The sequence below is a fragment of the Bos javanicus genome, chromosome 17 (genome assembly GCF_032452875.1).
Source record: "Bos javanicus breed banteng chromosome 17, ARS-OSU_banteng_1.0, whole genome shotgun sequence".
In the NCBI taxonomy this organism is placed as follows: Eukaryota; Metazoa; Chordata; class Mammalia; order Artiodactyla; family Bovidae; genus Bos; species Bos javanicus.
The window spans coordinates 3015670-3034594 of NC_083884.1; positions in this window are offsets into that span (position 1 = coordinate 3015670).

Genomic DNA, 18925 nt, shown 5'->3' on the forward strand with positions numbered 1-18925 from the left:
ACAGCCTTCTTATATTCTATTACCAAAGCTGTGACTCTCAGTAAGTATTAGACATATTCTATTATATATAATACTCAGTAAGTATTAGACATATTCTATTCTATTCTACAAGCTGGAATCAAGATTGCCAGGAGAAATATCAATAACTTCAGATATGCACAAGATTGCCAGGAGAAATGTCAATAACCTCAGATATGCAGATGACACCACCCTTATGGCAGAAAGTGAAGAGGAGCTAAAAAGCCTCTTGATAAAAGTGAAAGAGGACAGTGAAAAAGTTGGCTTAAAGCTCAACATTCAGAAAACGAAGATCATGGCATCTGGCCCCATCACTTCATGGCAAATAGATGGGGAAACAGTGTCAGACTTTACTTTTTGGGCTCCAAAATCACTGCAGATGGTGATTGCAGCCATGAAATTAAAAGACGCTTACTCCTTGAAAGGAAAGTTATGACCAACCTAGATAGCATATTAAAAAAGCAGAGACATTACTTTGCCAACAAAGGTCTATCCAGTCAAGGCTATGGTTTTTCCAGTGGTCATGTATGGATGTGAGAGTTGGACTGTGAAGAAAGCTGATTGCTGAAGAATTGATATTTTGAACTGTGGTGTTGGAGAAGACTCTTGAGAGTCCCTTGGACTGCAAGGAGATCCAACCAGCCCATCCTAAAGGAGACCAGTCCTGGGTGTTCATTGGAAGGACTGATGCTGAGGCTGAAACTCCAATACTTTAGCCACCTCATGCCAAGAGTTGATTCATTGGAAAAGACCCTGATGCTGGGAGGGATTGGGGGCAGGAGGACAAGAGGACAACAGAGGAAGAGATGGCTGGATGGCATCACCAACTCGATGCACATGAGTTTGGGTGAACTCCAGTAGTTGGTGATGGACAGGGAGGCCTGGCGTGCTGCGATTCATGGGGTCGCAAAGAGTCGGACACGACTGAGTGACTGAACTGAACTGATTCTATTCTACTCTATTCTATATATAGAATAACCACAAATCCCAGTATTCCAGCCCCATTCAAGTTTGTACCTAGTCACACTATGAATAAAAACCAGCCTTGAATGGAGTAGAAAGACACAAGATGGTCACCAAAGTTGGGAGGATCCCCCTGAGCCTTGACCTGCTGGTACAACTCTAATCAAAATGATCATAGCACAGAGCTGTGTTTAGCCCCATCTCTTTGCTGTTGTTGCTCAGTCACTCAGTTGCGTCTGACTCTTTGCGACCACATGGGCTGCAGCACACAAGGCTTCCCTGTCCTTCACTACTTTCCGAAGTTTACTCAAACTCGTGTCCATTGAGTAGGTGATGCCATCTAATCATCTCATCCTCTGCCATCCCCTTCTCCTCCCACTTTCAATCCTTCCCAGCATCTGGGTATTTTCCAATGAGCTGGCTCTTCACATCAGGCCCACCTCTACTCTTTAATGATTCCCAGGTGGATCAATGGTAAAGAAATCTGCCAATGCAGGAAACCAAGGAGACACAGGTTTGATCTCTGGGTGAGGAAGATCTCCTGGAGAAGGAGATGACAACCTACCTCAGTATTTTTTCCTGGAAAATTTCATGGACAGAGGAGCCTGGCTGGCTACAGTCCATGGGGTTGTAAAGAGTCGGACATGACTTAGCACACACCTACGCACTACTTTTTCATATGATCAACTGGCATCATAACTTCAGGTTTCTTTATGCAGTGGGTAACAAAAATGAGCTGTATCTGAGTATTCTTGAGTCTGCTAAAAGACTGTGGCTCTGAGTCCTCTTCTGCAGTGCACTTTTAGTCCAAGGTTGTCCAGACCTGCAAGGAACCTGGTCTCTTAATTTCACATTTTGCATATCTACCCTAATCATAATTTTTAATTTACTTCCATTTTTTTAATCTAGATGAGCCTAAGGCTAATTGTCCTCAGATATTCCACAGTTATCTTCAATATACTTTAGTCTAACAAAATGGTACATGCCCATTTTTTCTAATATCCATATTCCACTTTTTCTCAGTGAAGGAATCTTTAGAAATAACAAACCCAAAAGAAAGAATCTGATTTTAAAAATCACTCCTAATCTCAACACTTCAGAGAAAATTGATTTTAATCTTTCAAGGGACTCTCAAGAGACTTCTCCAACACCACAGCTCAAAAGCATAAATTCTTTGGTGCTCAGCTATCTTTATAGTGCAACTTTCACATCCATACATGACTCTTGGAAAAACCATAGCTTTATCTAGACGGATCATTGTTGGCAAAATAAAGTCAAAGTGAAAGTAGCTGAGTCGTGTCCGACTCTTTGTGACCCCATGGACTATACAGCTCATGGAATTCTCCAGGCCAGAATATGGGAGTGGGTAGCTTTTCCCTTCTCCAGGGGATCTTCCCAACCCAGGGATCGAACCCAGGTCTCCCACATTGCAGGCAGATTCTTTGCCAGCTGAGCCACCAGGGAAGCCCAAGAATACTGGAGTGGGTAGCCTATCCTTCTCCAATGGATCTTCCCAACCCAGGAATTGAACCAGGGTCTCCTGCATTGCAGGTAGATTCTTTACCAACTGATCTATCAAGGAAGCCTGTCAGCAAAGTAATGTCTCTGCTTCTTAATATGCTGTCTATGTTGGTTATAGCTTTTCTTCCAAGGAGCAAGAGTCTTTTAATTTCATGGCTGCAGTCACCATCTGCAGTGATTTTGAAGCCCCAAAAAATCAAGTTTCTTACTGTCTTCATTGTTCATCTATTTGCCATGAAATGATAGATCAGATGCCATGATATTAGTTTTTTGAATGTTGAGTTTTAAGCCAACTTTTTCACTCTCCTCTTTCACTTTTACTCTTTCATCAAGAGGCTCTTTAGTTCTTTGCTTCCTGCCATAAGGGTGGTGTTATCTGTGTATCTGAGGTTGTTGGTATTTCTTGCAGCAATCTCGATTCCAGCTTGTGCTTCAGCTATGACTTCCAAAACTATATTGAATGATAGTGGTGAGAGTGGACCCTTGTCTTGTTTCTGATCTTATGGGGAATGCTTGCAGTTTTTCACCATTGAGAATAATGTTTGCTGTAGGTTTATCATGTATGGCCTTTACTCTTTACTATCCATTTTTTGAAGAGTTTTAACCGTAAATGGGTGCTGAATTTTGTCAGAGGCTTATTCTGCATCTATTTAGAATATCATATGGTTTTTATCTTTCAATTTGTTAATATGGTATATCACATTGGTTTGTGTATATTGAAGAATACTTGCATCCCTGGAAGAAACCCAACTTGATAATGGTGTATGAGCTTTTTAATGTGTTGTTGAATTCTGTTTGCTAGAATTTTGTTGATGATCTTTGCATCTACGTTCATCAGTGATATTGGCCTCTAGTTTGCTTTTTTTGTGTTGTCTTTGTCTGACTTTGGTATCAGGGCAATGGTGGCCTTGTAGAATGAATTTGGAAGCACTACAGAAAATTATAAGACACTTATGAAAGAAATAAAACATGACATAAACAGATGTTTATCCATGTTCCTGGGTAGGAAGAATAAATATTGTGAAAATAAGTATACTACCAAATGCAATCTACAGATTCAACACTGCTGCTGCTGCTGCTGCTAAGTCGCCTCAGTCATGTCTGACTCTGTGCGACCCCACAGATGGCAGCCCACCAGGCTCCCCCATCCCTGGGATTCTCCAGGCAAGAGTACTGGAGTGGGGTGCCATTGCCTTCTCCGACAGATTCAATGCAATCTCTATCAAATTACCAATGGCATTTTTCACAGAACTAGAACAAAAAATTTCACAGTTCATATATAAACAAAAAAGACCCCAAATAGCCAAAGCAGTCTTGAGAAAGAAGAATGGAGCTGGGGGAATCAACCTTCAGACTATAATACAAAGCTACAGTCATCAAAGCAGTATGGTACTGGCACAAAAACAGAAATATAGGCCAATGGAACAAGATAGAAGGCCAAGAAATAAACCCATGCACCTATGGGTACCTTATTTTTGACAAAGGAGGTAAAAATATACAATGGGGCAAAGACAGCCTTTTCAATAAGTGGGCTGGGAAAACTGGACAGCTACCTGTAAAAGAATGAAATTAGAACACTTCTTATCATCATACACAAAGATAAACTCACAATGGATTAAAGACCTAAATGTAAGACCAGAAAGTATAAAACTCTTAGAGGAAAACAAAGGCAGAACACTCCATGACATAAATCAAAGCAACATCCTCTATGACCCACCTCCTAGAGGAATAAATAAAAGCAAAAGTAAACAAGTAGGATCTAATTAAACTTAAAAGCCTTTGCACAGCAAAGGGAAACTGTAAACAAGATGAAAAGACAACCCTCAGAATGGGAGAAAATAAAAACAAAGGAAACAACTGACAAAGGATTAATTTCCAAAATATATAAGCAGCTCATACTACTCAATACCAGTAAAACAAATAACCCACTCAAAATTGGGGAAAAGACCTAAACAGACATTTCTCCAAAGAAGACATTGAGATGGCTAACAAACACATGAAAAGATGCTCAACATCACTCATTACTAGAGAAATGCAAATCAAAACTACAATGAGATATCACTTCAGACTGGTCAGAATGGCCACCAAAAAAAAAAAAAGTCTGCCAACAATAAATGCTGGAAATGGTGTGAAGAAAAGGAAACCTTCTTGCACTGTTGATGGGAATATAAATTGATACAGCCACTATGGAAGACTGTACAAAGATTCCTTAAAAAACTAGGAATAAAACCACCATATGACCCAGCAATCCCACTCCTAGGAATGTACCCTGAGGACACCAAAATTGAAAAAGACACATGTACCCCAATGTTCATTGCAGCACTATTTACAACAGCTAGAACATGGAAGTAATCTAGACGTCCATCAACAGATGAATGGATAAGGAAGTTGTGGTACATATACACAATGGAATATTACTCAGCCATAAAAAGGAATGCATTTGAGTCAGTTCTATTGAGGTGGATGAATCTAGAGCCTATTATACAGAGTGAAGTAAGTCAGAAAGAGAAGGATAATATTGCATACTAACACATATATACGGAATCTAGAAAGATCATACCAAAGAATTTATTTGCAGGGCAGCTATGGTGAAACAGACATAGAGAACAGACTTATGGACATGAGATGAGGGGAGAAGAGGGTGATATATGGAGAGAGTAACATGGAAACTTACCTTACTATATGTAAAATAGCTAGCCAACAGGAATTTGCTATATGTCTCAGGGAACTCAAACAGGGTCTCTGTATCAACCTAGAGGGGTGGGATGGGGAGGGACATCGGAGGGAGGTTCAAAAGGGAGGAAATATATGTATTCCTATGGCTGATTCATGTTGAGGTTTGACAGAAAACAACAAAATTCTGTAAAGCAAGTATCCTTCAATTAGAAAATAAATAATTTGTTTAAAAAAGAAAAAATGTCCAAAAGGAACTTGGTAGCCCAACTATTGGCAAGTCCAGAGGCTGGATAAGCTTTGTAGTTGGTGACAAGGACGTTGTGCCCTTCCTTCACCATCAGAGCCATCCTGAAACAGCCTCACCTCAGCCACAGAAAAGCTACCCATGTTTCCTCACTTTACCAATAGGATACAGAGCCTGAGTTATACAATCATTGACAGAATTCCTCATGTTTCCAGTGACTAAACCACCCCAAACTCATTTGTAGCTGGGAACATGCCACGCACAGACTGGCTTTGTTGTAAATGTCCAGAACTGTACCAAAAGGAAGGGATTTCCTTCTGGGTTTATTACAATCCAGACTGGAAATGGAGTCAATGTTAATGGGAAAGAATATTAATGGATGCTGAAGAGAGTCACAGGCTCCACAAGAGAGGGGCTTTGTCTGTAGGCCCAGCAGCCAATAGCATACTACCTGCTAGAGATTTCTAAATTTCAGCAGCTCTTAGAAAGTCAAAGAGGATAAGAGTGAGGGTGGTCAGAAGACTTTAGACAGAGAGGGGAAAAGAGACCTGAGCTACAGAGGTGTAATATCCCCTGGAGGAAAGCTGGACAAGCCCTGAAAACAAACTCTATGACCAGATGAACATGCAGACCCTGCCCCAGGAATCCCACTCTGTCAAGTCCTATATGGTATAAACACCCCAGCATGGGGCAAATATGACTTAGGATGGTGGTTTACCACAAGCTGTTCACTCTCCCATTTCCACTTTGCCTCATCTTTTGGATGTGGTATACACCCGGCTTCCTCCCTCCATCCTCAGTGGCTTCACAAGGCAATAGCACTCATCCACACCAGCCACTGTTGCATGCTCGGCCTCAAGAGAGCTTCACAGTCCTGTGACCTCTGCTTTTCTCCTCATTCTTCCAGGCTCCTGCAGCCCTGAAAAATATTGCCCCTGGGCCATATTGTCAGTGGAATGCCAGACACTTGCAAACATGTATAAAGCACACTTCTACATGATAAATCTAATAATAACCAAACATTTTTCCTAGCCTAGAATATGCTCATTTCATTTTTGTTTCCATAATCATAGCTGCCATTAGTTTAGCATATCTTCTGTGAGTGGCACTGTACTAGACAATTTGTAAATCTTAATAAATCCTCATAATTGAACAATGTTTTACAATAGTTTGCTGTTGAAAAACTCAGGCTCAAGTGAAATAACTTATTTGAATAATTTACTACAGTGGAAGACCCAAGTCTGTGTAATTCTCTCTCCGTCAGGTCAGAGTAATATACATCCTGACCACCATCACCTTTATCCTGAGAACACTATACTTACATATATAAAGAGGGAGGGGATGAAAAATACTAAAATACTTTATTATTTAGTTTAAGCTTTGGGCCCAAAATCCATTGCAGGAACTAGGTTATTGGGCTGGACCATAGGAAAATTCTTCTTTTTTTTTTTTTCTTCAGAGACATGGGGATCTTCTTTCCCTTCAAGCCCAGGTGCCAATCTTGAATCTTAAAACTCCAGTGAAAAGAAAATTCATATCTCCTAGGGCCAGGGATATTGGAGATGCAGATAAGGGGAAGGAAGGAGCAGATTACTCAATACTCAACTTATATTAAAATTGACCAGGTCACCTCCCCTAGGTTTTTCAGGCTGATATGGTAGCAATAAATTTAGTTACATGTGGGAAAAGTGAAAGTGAGAGCTGCCTAGGGTTGATTGAGTCCAGATTCTTAAGCCCATACACATAAAAGAAAACACATCCATGGGATCCACTTAGAGAACACCAGCTCTAGAAAAAGGAAAAATGCTTCCAGAATGTTCTCGAATTTGTACAATACATCTGCTTTTTAGAGTGAAACTTCTTGCCTTAAGTCTTCTCTAGAGTGTTAGAAGAGGTGTATCAGGGTAGAGATACTTTGAAATCTCTCTTCACATGGGCATCATAGCTGCTAATTATAAGTAGAAATGCCTTGTTGATAATGTTCATTATTTATTACATGCAACAGAATAAAGTTGTAAGGAAACTTATTTTGGTCAGGGTGAGTTCAATATGAATAAAGTGGGAATATTAGTGAGTCACTGGAATACTCATTTATATTTCAAGAACACTTCTTCAGATAACCATGCTACACCTCTACAAACTTAAATCATCCCCCTGCTTTCAGTCCTAGAATGTGAGTGATGGAGACCACACTCACTGCTCCTATGACCAAGCAAGCTCAGTACCCTCAAAACAGGGTGGCATAGCCAGTACCGCCCTGGCGACTGAGAAGGGAAAAGAACACTTTGTACAACAAAGGAGAGAAACAAAAGTCTTGATTACAGAGTAAAGCAGTTCTCTTAAAGAGCAAGCAGTTCTCTGCCTGCTCAATTGACTAAGTTATAATGAAAGTGAAAGTGAAAGCCACTCGGTTGTGTCTGACTCTTTGTGACTCCTTTGTAGATCAGTTGGTAAGGAATCTGCCTGCAGTTCAGGAGACCTGGGTTTGGGTTGGGAAGATCCCCTGGAGAAGGAAATGGTAACCCTCTCCAGTATCCTTGCCTGGAAAATCTCATGGACACAGGAACCTGGTGGGTTGCAGTCCATGGGGTTGCAAAGAGTCAGGAATGACTGAGCAACTAACACCTACTTACACTTACTTTGTGACTCCATGGACTATACAGTCCATGGAATTGTCTAGGCCAGAATACAAAAGAAGGTAGTCTTTCCCTTCTCCAGGGGATCTTTCCAACCCAGGGATCAAATCCAGGACTTCCACGTTGCAGGTAGGCACTTTTACCACCTGAGCCACAAGGGAAGCCCATAATTATACACAAAAGCATAGAAGAACATTCATGAATTGAAGAACCTAAGCCTAGTGAACTGAGTGATTCACTGCCAAAACCAGTAAGAGAAATTTATTATCTTCCTATTGCATATAGGCAATCAGTAGCAAAGGATGGATCCTTCATTTAAAATTTGAGTTTTGGTCCTTATTTTCACTAGTCTTTTCAGGCTCCCAAAACTCTCAATACTTTTCAAGAAGTTCTTTGCAACTCTGGACACTTGCTCCTTCCCTCCCACTTGGAACAGGAAGAGGAAATTGAAGTTAAAAATACTCAAAGATCATAGAAATAATTTTGGTTTTTGTTTACTTTATTTCTCTTTAGTTTAAACCATATTTTATACTACAATTAATAAAGCCCTGCTCATAACATATTCTAAGCCTCCAGATATTAGGACTCATTGCTCATATTTAGTTTAAAGGGAGTTTGTGCTTGGCCTTCTTTAATCAACAGGTCAGGTTTATTTGAAATTATCAAAATTCATTTCAATTGTTCTTTTCTGGCAAGTTTAATACATTCCCCCAGAAAGAGGTTTGTATAATAATATCCAAGGAATTTCCTGGCAGTCCAGAGGTTAAAACTCTGTGCTTTCAGTGCTATGGGCAAGGATTCGACGGCTGGTCAGGGAACTGAAATCCCACAAGCTGGGCAGCATAGCCTATATATATATATATATCCATAAAGAAAGAAAATAAAAGTTTCAAATAAGCCTCAAGTAAAATGATGACAAATACAGAACTGATACAAATGCCTTTCATGGAGTTCTGCTTATATTCTGACCTTCACAGAAATTAAACTTTGGGGTTTTTTCTGTTAATCTTTTGGTTGCCACCGAATATGACGGAAGCTTATTGTGTCCCAATATAATATGTGTTGTAAAGGCAACATTTCTTCATCCATAGTGAAAAAAATAAAAATGTTTAAACCTGCCCAAACTATCAATCAGTAATTTTATGAAAATAAATGTGATTTTTATGAAAGCACTTTGTTTTATCAAAGGAGGAAGGAATGTGATACAGATACAAGGGTGTAAAACTGATAGCAAAAAAAATAATAACAATCCTGTGTTATTCCAGTGCAAATCATATTTCATACATTAGAACAATATGGGCACTTATCAGGAATAAAATAACCTTCAATTAGATTGAAATAGAAACAGGTGTGTAATGCAATACCTTCTGACTGAATGCTAACATGAAATAAGTCCCTAGTGGCTTAAAAGGCTTAAAGAATAAGCACTACAAAAATAAACAGCATTACTGGGATATAATTCAGTCTCCAATTTTACTTCTAATTCTTTGTTCAACCCACACACCTATTGTCTGCTCTGCATAGGCTATTGACATCTACATCATTATTATAATCAATAACGGGAAGAAAAAAAACAGCGCTCTTAGTCTCACGTAGCGACACTTTTCATATCTTCTGTAGTATCTGCAAATGAGATAAATCACGGTACAGACCATAAGGGACTTTGGAAAACAAATTCCATTAAATAAGTGTAATTTACATAAAAATGGAAATTCTTCTGTGGAAAGAGCTGAAAGGCTTTTGCTAAACTTTTCTTCCCCCTTAGGAATACAAATTAAAATAGAAAAAAAAAAAGTTCTCTAATTTTCCCTTTCTATGATTTAAGTACATATTGCTACTAAAGATGGCAAATCAGACGTTTTCCCCTTCTCATTTGAAGGGGAAGTGATGGGCTTCTTGGACCACAGAATTGCAAGGTGAGTGGGAGCTGTACGTACCAGAGTCCTTCCCATGTCAAAGCCCACCGAATCAGTTTCACTAAATGGCATGTGATCTTTGTAGGACAACAAACAAAACAATAATAGTAAAACAGAAACTGAGACTTTTAAAAGGGACTGGGTCAATGGCATTGCACGGTTTACTCACGTTCTACTCCTAGTTGATCATCATACATCATTTCAAGGAGTAGCCTTGGGCCTGTTGAGAGCACTTTGTCTTTCTCTACCCCTCCAACCCTCTTGAGATACAGGGACACAAAATGTTCTCATGTGACTTATCTCATATCATATTTCATATGATTTGGGCTATAGTATTCTGAAGCTTTAATGTGTCCTAAAGAGATCTTTACATGGTACTGTTAAATCTGTCCCAAATTATCATATCTGTGTCTGCCCCAGTGCGGGGTCACTGGGAAACAGACTCTGAAAGCTTCCCTGGGAAGGACTCTCAGCACCAAGGGCTGTGGAGGAGAAAGTGGGGAGGACGCAGCAGACAGAGGGGCAGACTGCTCTGCAGCTGAACAAAGGCCTCCAGGGCTCCCACTGGGAGCTCCGGGGCTAGGAGGGCACAGTCTCAAATAGAGGTCAGGAGTCAAGCCTTTACATTCCCTCTTGGACTGGTCATTTATTTCAAGCTGATTGAGGAAGTGCCTGGGGAGACTTGGGTGGGGCTGCTCTCCCCAGCTGAGGGCAGTGCTCTGGGAAGGACTCCCTGAGTGTTCAGGGCAGCCTCTGGAAGTGTTTCAGCCCCGAAGGGAGGAGATGCGGGCTGTGCTTCACAGCATCCCCTGCAGTGCAACAGTCTATAGGCTTCATCTCCCTGGCTCCCAGCAAAGCAGCCAGTCATGATATGCAGCGTGTTTACACTTGGTGGATGCCAAGATCACTGCTTATCCTCTTTCACCACTTCTACAAGCTGCTGACAAAGGTAAGGGGCATGTTTTGTCAATTACTTACCAAGTGCTCTTTTAAATGTTGCCCATTTAGTATGGTAATCTTGCTATAGTTGTCATACCTGAGGTGTAGTTAACACATACTAGCAAATCATTTTTGTAATCTTATATTTTTAATACAATTTAAATTAAAATGTTAACCCAGGGTTTCTTAACAGTGACACTTGATATTTTGGACCAGATAATTCTTTGCAAGAGGACAACATGCTACTGGTCTCTACTCACTAGAACCCAGTAGCATTTTTCCCACAGTTGTGATAGCCAAAACATCTCCAGATATTACCAGATGCCCCCTTGGGCCAAGGTGCCCACTGGTAAGAACCCCTGTGTCAGCCTCGAATGCCCATATGCTAGTGACAGCACATGGGTTTGAAATGATCGAATGCGAGCATCCTCCTCATTCTGCTACCAAGGCAAAGACTCCTCTCTGGAGAACTATACCCAAGATTGGTGAATTTTTCCTCTTCTACAGAGAGTCACTGAGGCATGAGGTTTAAAAAATAATCCCTTGCCAAATGATTTGCTCTGCAGGTGGGCGGTGTGGTCCCGTTTGGTCTTTGCCACCCCTCCCCTCCTCTAGTACTGGTCTGTTGGCCTCCTCTGTCTTCAGGGCTCTCTGGGGCAGGAATGAACTGAGAAGTAGGGTGCCTGATCTTGTGCTTCTTGAAGCAGCAGAACAGAAAGCTCTCCTGAGGGCACCACCCTCTCCAGAGAAAATCCTCCATTCTATCAGGGAGGAAAGGGTTAAGTTAGCAAGGTTGGGAAAGACGCTAGGAATCTAAAGGAGGGAGAACACATTCAGTCTGGCTGGAGAACGCATTCAGTCTGGCTCCATTTTTTCAACATTTATTGAGAACTTAAGTCCGCATGAACCAATCTGGATACTGGATGGAAATGTAGGATGTAGCCTCTGTGCTCCAGGTTTCAGGGCTTTCATCAAAGTGCTCACACTACTGTGACGCCAGCAGAGCCTCATCTGAGAGATGTCAGCATGTCAGATTCTGTCTGGAGTCCTGCAGATTCTGCCCACAGTCCTGCAGATTCTCCCCTTTATGGTTGCCAGGACCCTGAGAGTGGTTGCCTCTCACCAGCTCAGACTCAGACAAATCAAAACAATTAAAAGTCAGACATAACAAGCGAAAATAGCCATAGATTTAGCCATGCCAATAAATATGACTGCCAAAGAAAGACACTTCAATCGGCTACCACATTTAGAGAATCATCCCCAGAAGTCAATTTACAATCCCTTGACTAGCAGACATACTCAGGTCACAAACTTGGGTGTGCAAAATATGACTTTACTTTCCTACAGCTCACCTGAACTTCTCTTTAGTACCATATTTTTCCCAGTGTAAGTCCTAAAGTAACCAAGCTGATTTGGAATTACCAGTCCTAATCACAAATTTGTTTTTAGGAATAGTCTCAGTGAAATTCAGTATTTTCTGCTCTCACTTATACAGAGTGGTCTTAACTCCAGGGCAAATGATTAGTCCCTGACATCTGCTGAGACATGGTGACTTTCGGTCCCTGGATAGTATCATCTCTCTTTCTTGGCACATCCTGGGCTGTCCATATCTCCGTGGGTGTCTGTCACAGAACTCTTTGCTGTTCTGACCTTTAAATCCCCGAATCCACTCTCTCTCTGACACTGACACAAGATTGTGGGCCTCTCTCAGCCGCGCAGGAGGGTGCTTCCTGTGGGCGGGGCTCTCTCTGAGGCTGCCGCAGCAGGGTCTGCAGTCTTAGCAGCTCCACATGTCCACCTCCGCTTTCTTTCTGAAGTCCTGGTGGCACAGGAGCTCAGGGTGGGACTGACCATCTCTCAGATCTCCAGGTAGAAAACAAGACAAAAGTTATTCTTCTACTCTGGGTTTCCCAAAGCTAGTTTAGAGAGTTCTATCAAACACTGCCCCCAATCCCTCACCCACCCACCCACCCAGTCAAGCCAGAGTCTGGCAGCCCTTACTAAGGTTTGACTCTTGTTCCCTCTCCAATTCTGCCTTTCCCATCAGAGGCTTTTTTGTTGGTTTTGTTTTTGGCCGTGCTGGGTCTTCTTTGCAGTGTGCAGGCTTCTGACTGCAGAGGCTTCTCTTGTTTCGGAGCAGGGCTCTAGGAGTGCAGGCTTCAGTAGTTGCAGCTCTCAAGCTTAATTACTCCACTGTATGTGGGATCTTCCCAGAGCAGGGGTTGAACCGGTGTCCACTGCACTGGCAGTTGTATTCTTAACTATTGGGCCACCATGGAAGTCCCCAGAGATTCTTTATTCATGACTATAAGGAGGATTATGCTCAGTCCGTAAAAGTTTTTTTTTTTCTAAATATGTTTGTCCCATACTGAGGCTATAACATTTTTGAGAAAATGCAAGTTAGGTGTCATGAATAAATGAGAATTTAGAATGGCAAAATGTATTTATTAATAAATGTTTAAGTACATCTGTTTGCGAGAAACTGATATATCATCTTCCTAACAAAGAGCAATCGACCTCAGGGACCAGAGATATTGAAGGCTGATTTAGGGAAAGAGAACCGTTCTACATATTTTAAAACCAGGAATGACTCATCAGAGGAGGCCTCTGATAGAAAGGAAGCCAGTCACAGGGAACAGATTGTCTCCAGTCCTCACTTAGGGCATGCCCATTCCTGTAAAGGGGGTCCTGCCCACTGAACTCTGTGGACAATTTTTTAAAAACATGTACAAAAATTGACAGAAATTTGACAACCTAATGATTGACAACAAACATATTTTAAACTCAATAAAAGTAAAATAGAAACAGAAAAAACACTTTGTTTTGATGTGATATTCTAAAGCAACCAACTCTGAAAGCCATTACTAACAAGAGACAAGTAAAAGGTAATTATCTAAAGGAAAACAGATGTAAGCCCCTTTACAATGACATTCTCCATTTTCCCTAGTATGTTCATTACCCTCCCTAAACAAAATATCAGACACTTGATCCATGGGAAAATTTGTTCTCCACTAACCTCGGTTCACAGATTGTGATTCCCCACCCTCTGAGTTGGGGTAGAGCTAGAACATTGGAGAGAGAGTTGTTTTGAACCAGCTCTGCTTTATACATATCATTTTAGTTTCGTAACAGTGAAGTGTTTTGTTCCCTTTGCCATTAAAGTGGCCGTTTAACTGAAAGGCTCGTGGCCACAAGGACTAATGGGGTCTTCTATTTTCAAGAATATTGAACAATAAGAGGATGTAGATGTTGAAAGAATTTTTAAGACTGGTCATAATTAGAAATTATAGTGAGTGAATTTTCCTGTGTTTAGACAAACCTCTATACTATTCATCAACCAGTAAATATTTGAATAAACATTTAAAATATATCCTACCCATGTTTTTCAATTTAAAAAACAAGTTTATTATGTTCAGGTATAAAATAATTTTCACATAATTTTAAAACTCAATTTAGGCATTATAGCCTACTATAATTTTGAAAATTATATTTTAAAACTGGATATGTCTGTCAACTAAAAAAATACACAACTTAAAAGTTGAAGATTATGTTTTATTTAGCAGAGCTTCTGAGGTCTTCAAGTCCAGGAGGCATCCTCTCAGATAGTTCTACGGGACTGCTTCCAAGAGGTAAGGGAGGAACCAGGATATATAGTTTTTGCAACAAAGATCAGGGTAGTCAGAACATAAAAAAAAAAAAAAAATCACTGTTAATTAAAGAAAACTTCCCAGGTGGCTCAGACAGTAAAGAATCTGCCCACAGTGCAGGAGACCTGGGTTCAATCCTTGGGTCAGCAATATGCCCTGGAGAAGACAATGGCAACCCACTCCAGTATTCTTGCCTGGAGAATTCCATAGGCAGAGGAATCTGACAGGCTATAGTCTGTGGGGAAGCAGAGTTGGACATGACTGAGCAATTAACACATGCCAATGTCCTAAGTTAATGTATTTAGTGCTTTTCTCTGTATGAAAAGATGCAAAAGTTTGGACTCATTGAAATCATTCATTTGATATGCATCTCAGCTCTCTGGGGAGCATATCCTGTGCTTTCTTATCCTGTGTCCCCTTGGGGCGCACCATTGGGGGTGCTGCAGTGGTTGACTGCTTGATGGCAGGCATCTTGTTTCCACCCTGAGTCTCCTCAGGGCTCACCATCAGGGGTGATGGCTTGATGACTGCAACACCCTTTGTTTACTGATAGAGCAGCCAATGTTTCTCATTCACAGGTCCTTGAAGCTCCTTCATTGTGTCTACTACTAGTGGGCGGCACCGGGAAGTCGAGCAGGTGATCCAGGGCACAGTCAGAGGCAAACAGAAGCAATAGGACAGCCACTCAATCAACAAAGCTTACTTTGAAAACTGTAATTTTAAAGGGAATAGGGCTATAGGTCATCATCCCAAAAAAAGTAGTGCTAATTTGTTCTTAGGTTTGGTGCTTCTCAAACAGGCCTTCTTAGAAGGAAATGCAATGCTACCAAAGTAACAACAGAATCTGGTCTTATCTCCTTTCTCATTTGCAGAAGGTTCAGAGTTCATTTAACTGATAGCTTTCAGTTATAGCCTGGGATGGCAGCCTCTCCGAGAGCTCTGAAGGACTGTTCTGAAAACCTAAGGGGGAAACCAGGATACTTAGGAGTTTCCACTGGAAGAAAAAAAGTAATTGAACATCAAGAGATTACTGCTCATTACAAAAATTAGTCATTTCAAATTAATGATTTTAGTGCTTTTCTGCACATGGGGAGATGCAAGAGTCTGGGCTTATTGAATCATTCCTTTGATATACATCTTAACTATCTAGGGCCAGTACCAGTTTTTTTACATCCTGAATATCTCAGGGTGCATGATCAGCAGTACCTACAGCAGGCTTTACAGCAGCAGCATCCTTTGTTTACTAAAACAGCAGACAGAATACAATCTTTGACCTCAGTACTTTCAAATAAGCTGCAGACAGTAGACGAGTCAGAAATCCTCAAGCCTTGTATTTATGATCCATATTTATTTATTTATTTTTTTTAGACAGCATTTTATTTTATTTATTTTTTTTGTTTGTCTTTTTTTTAATTTTATTTTATTTTTAAACTTTACATAATTGTATTAGTTTTGCCAAATATCAAAATGAATCCGCCACAGGTATACATGTGTTTAGATTAGTTATCTCATCCCATCAAGAAGATAAATATTCAGTTCTGGAACTGGGAGGCCAGCCTACGGTCCTGACTTACACCTACAGGATGTAAGTCCTTCGCCGTGTCCATGAAGTAAGGCTCCTGGAGTACCTGGACCAGTTGGCCACATGCTGCTGTAGCTGGGTCTCCTGCACTGACTGAAACCTCCTCCGTGACTTCCTCTATCCCACAAATTGGCCAACACAAGCTTGAAGGAACCATTACTATCAAATGAGTCTTTGAGATGAGATACATCAAGGCACATGACTCCCAGGCAATGGGTAGGGAAGACTGGGGCAAAATGAGGCCAGGCCAAGTGTGGCAAGGGCAAAGTGAGGCATAAGAATTGGCCAGAGTCAGCCAAGGCCCCATCCAGCAGGCAGCCCTGCCAGGTATCTGGATCCTAGAAATGAGGGAGGCAGAGTGAGCACAGATGATGGTCCACAGAAACAGAGTGTCTGCCTGCTGCAGCACCCAAAGATCACAGGCCGTGATGAGGGCTTCTTCCAGAAGGAAATGATGATGCAGTATCCATTGAGGGTTGGTTCCATAACCCCAGTCCACACCAAAACAGGCGCCTATAACAGTTCCTGTATACAATGGCCTGATATAGTCAGCCCTCCTACCTGGGAGCAGAACTCCAAGGTAGAAGTAGGACTGTATATTGGACTTTTGGTGCAGACACACCCAGGTTCCAGTCCATGGTTGTAATTCACCAGTTGAGTAACTTGCAAAATTTATATGTCAGAGCCTCCATTTCCTCGTGTAAATGGTAATAGCAAACCAATCTTGCAAACTTCCTATTGCTCTTGTTTAGTCATTAAGTCGTGTCTGACTCTTTTGCAATCCAATGGGCTGTAACTCACCAAGCTCCTCTGTTCATAGAATTTCCTAGGGAAGAATACTGGAGTGGGTTGTCATTTCCTTCTCCAGGGGATCTTCCCGACCCAGGAATCAAATATCTTGCATCTCCTGCCTTGGAAAGCAGATTCTTTACCACTGAGCCACCAGGAAATCCCAAACTTCCTATACAGATACATAAAATAAGGATGTAAATGGCTGTCATAGTAAGCACTCAATATATATTAGTTGTTGTCATTATTGTAGTCATTCTTCTGTTTTCTTTCCATCTTCTCCTTTTCACTTTCTAGCATTTAAAAGGACGCTTCCCCTGTTTTGCCATTTAAACTTTATTTCCTTCACGTCCCTAAGGGCTCTCAGTCTCAGCTCTAGGCAGGAGTCTGTGACTTACAGAATCTGAGGGGCACTTGAGGGTTAACTGAGGACAGAGCAAGGGGACCTCTTCTTGGGTTATGCAAAGGAAGTGACATCATCACTTCCTGAATCACAGAAAAACCTAAAAAAAATCATCTCAGGAAAAATTTTTAAAACATTTCACTGTAATCTTGGTACACTGTTGTTCATACATTCATGGAATGCATAGACAAATTTACCAAATTTGGTCATAGCTAAAAAAATGTCATTCATGAATATTTTAAAATATTATGGAAATGTCTACTAATCTTGATGCTTTTTTGAAATGAAATTCTGCTTCTTTTTGTGTGAACTAACTCATGAATAATTAAACGTTTCAAGTTTTCCAGTTCGCACACCAAGGGGCCCTTAGAAATTAGTGAGTGAACTAATGAGCCTTAACTTTCTCAATTGTAAGAATCTAAATGTGTTTCATTCTAGAACTAGAATGTTCTTCCATTTTATGAGTAATACGTCCAAATTGATTAATCCAAATCTGGATTTGGTATATAAATACCCAGGAAGAGAGATTTATATATTGATAAAAACACAAATATTTGAAATGAAAATGTGGAAATTGGCCATCAGTTAATGAAAGCCTCCAATATGCTGACATCTGACAGCTGTCTGGCAAGTTTACAGTCAAAACTGGAATGGAGAACAAAGGATGTAAAAGGACAAAGCTCTTTGGGAAAATATATCACTAAACAGCACTTACATGGTGGGATAGGCGTCCTGAGCAGAACTGACTAGAATACTAGTGCCTGAGGACACAGTGTCTGTGGACATACTGGCCTCCTGAGCAATTCATGTAGATTATCAAACGTGAATAGACCTTAAAGTATGCAAGTGTTAGCAGCCGGGTCGTGTCCAACTCTTAGTGTCCATTTTCCAGTGAGTTGGCTCTTTGCATCAGATGGCCAAAGTACTGGAGCTTTAGCTTCAGAGTCAGTCTTTCCAATTAATATTCAGGCTTGAAGGATTGACTGGTTTGATCTCCTTGATGCCCATGGGACTCTCAAGATTCTTTTTCAACACTACAATTCAAAAGCAACAGTTCTTCAGTGCTCAGCCTTCTTTATGGTTCAACTCTCTCATCCATACATGACTTCTAGAAAAACCATAGTTTTGACTATGCAGACCTTTGTTGGCAAAGTGATGTCTCTGCTTTTCAATATGCTGTCTAGGTTTGTCATAGCTTTTCTTCCAGGGAGGAAGTATGGCTTGCAGTCACCATCCACAGTGATTTTGGAGCCCAAGAAAAGAAAACCTTTCACTGTTTCTACTTTTTCCTAATCTATTTGCCATGAAGTGATGGGACCCAATGCCATGATCTTAATTTATTGAATGTTGACTTTTAAGCCAGCTTTTTCACTCTCTTCTTTCACCCTCATCAAGAGGTTCTTTGGTTCCTCTTCACTTTCTGTCATTAGAGTGGTATCATATGCATACATGAGGTTGTTGGTATTTCTTCCAGAAATCTTGATTCCAGCTTGTGATTCAGCCAGCGCAGCATTTTGCATGATGTGCTATGCATATAAATTAAATAAGCAGGGTGACAATATACAGCTTCTATGTACTCTGTTCCCAATTT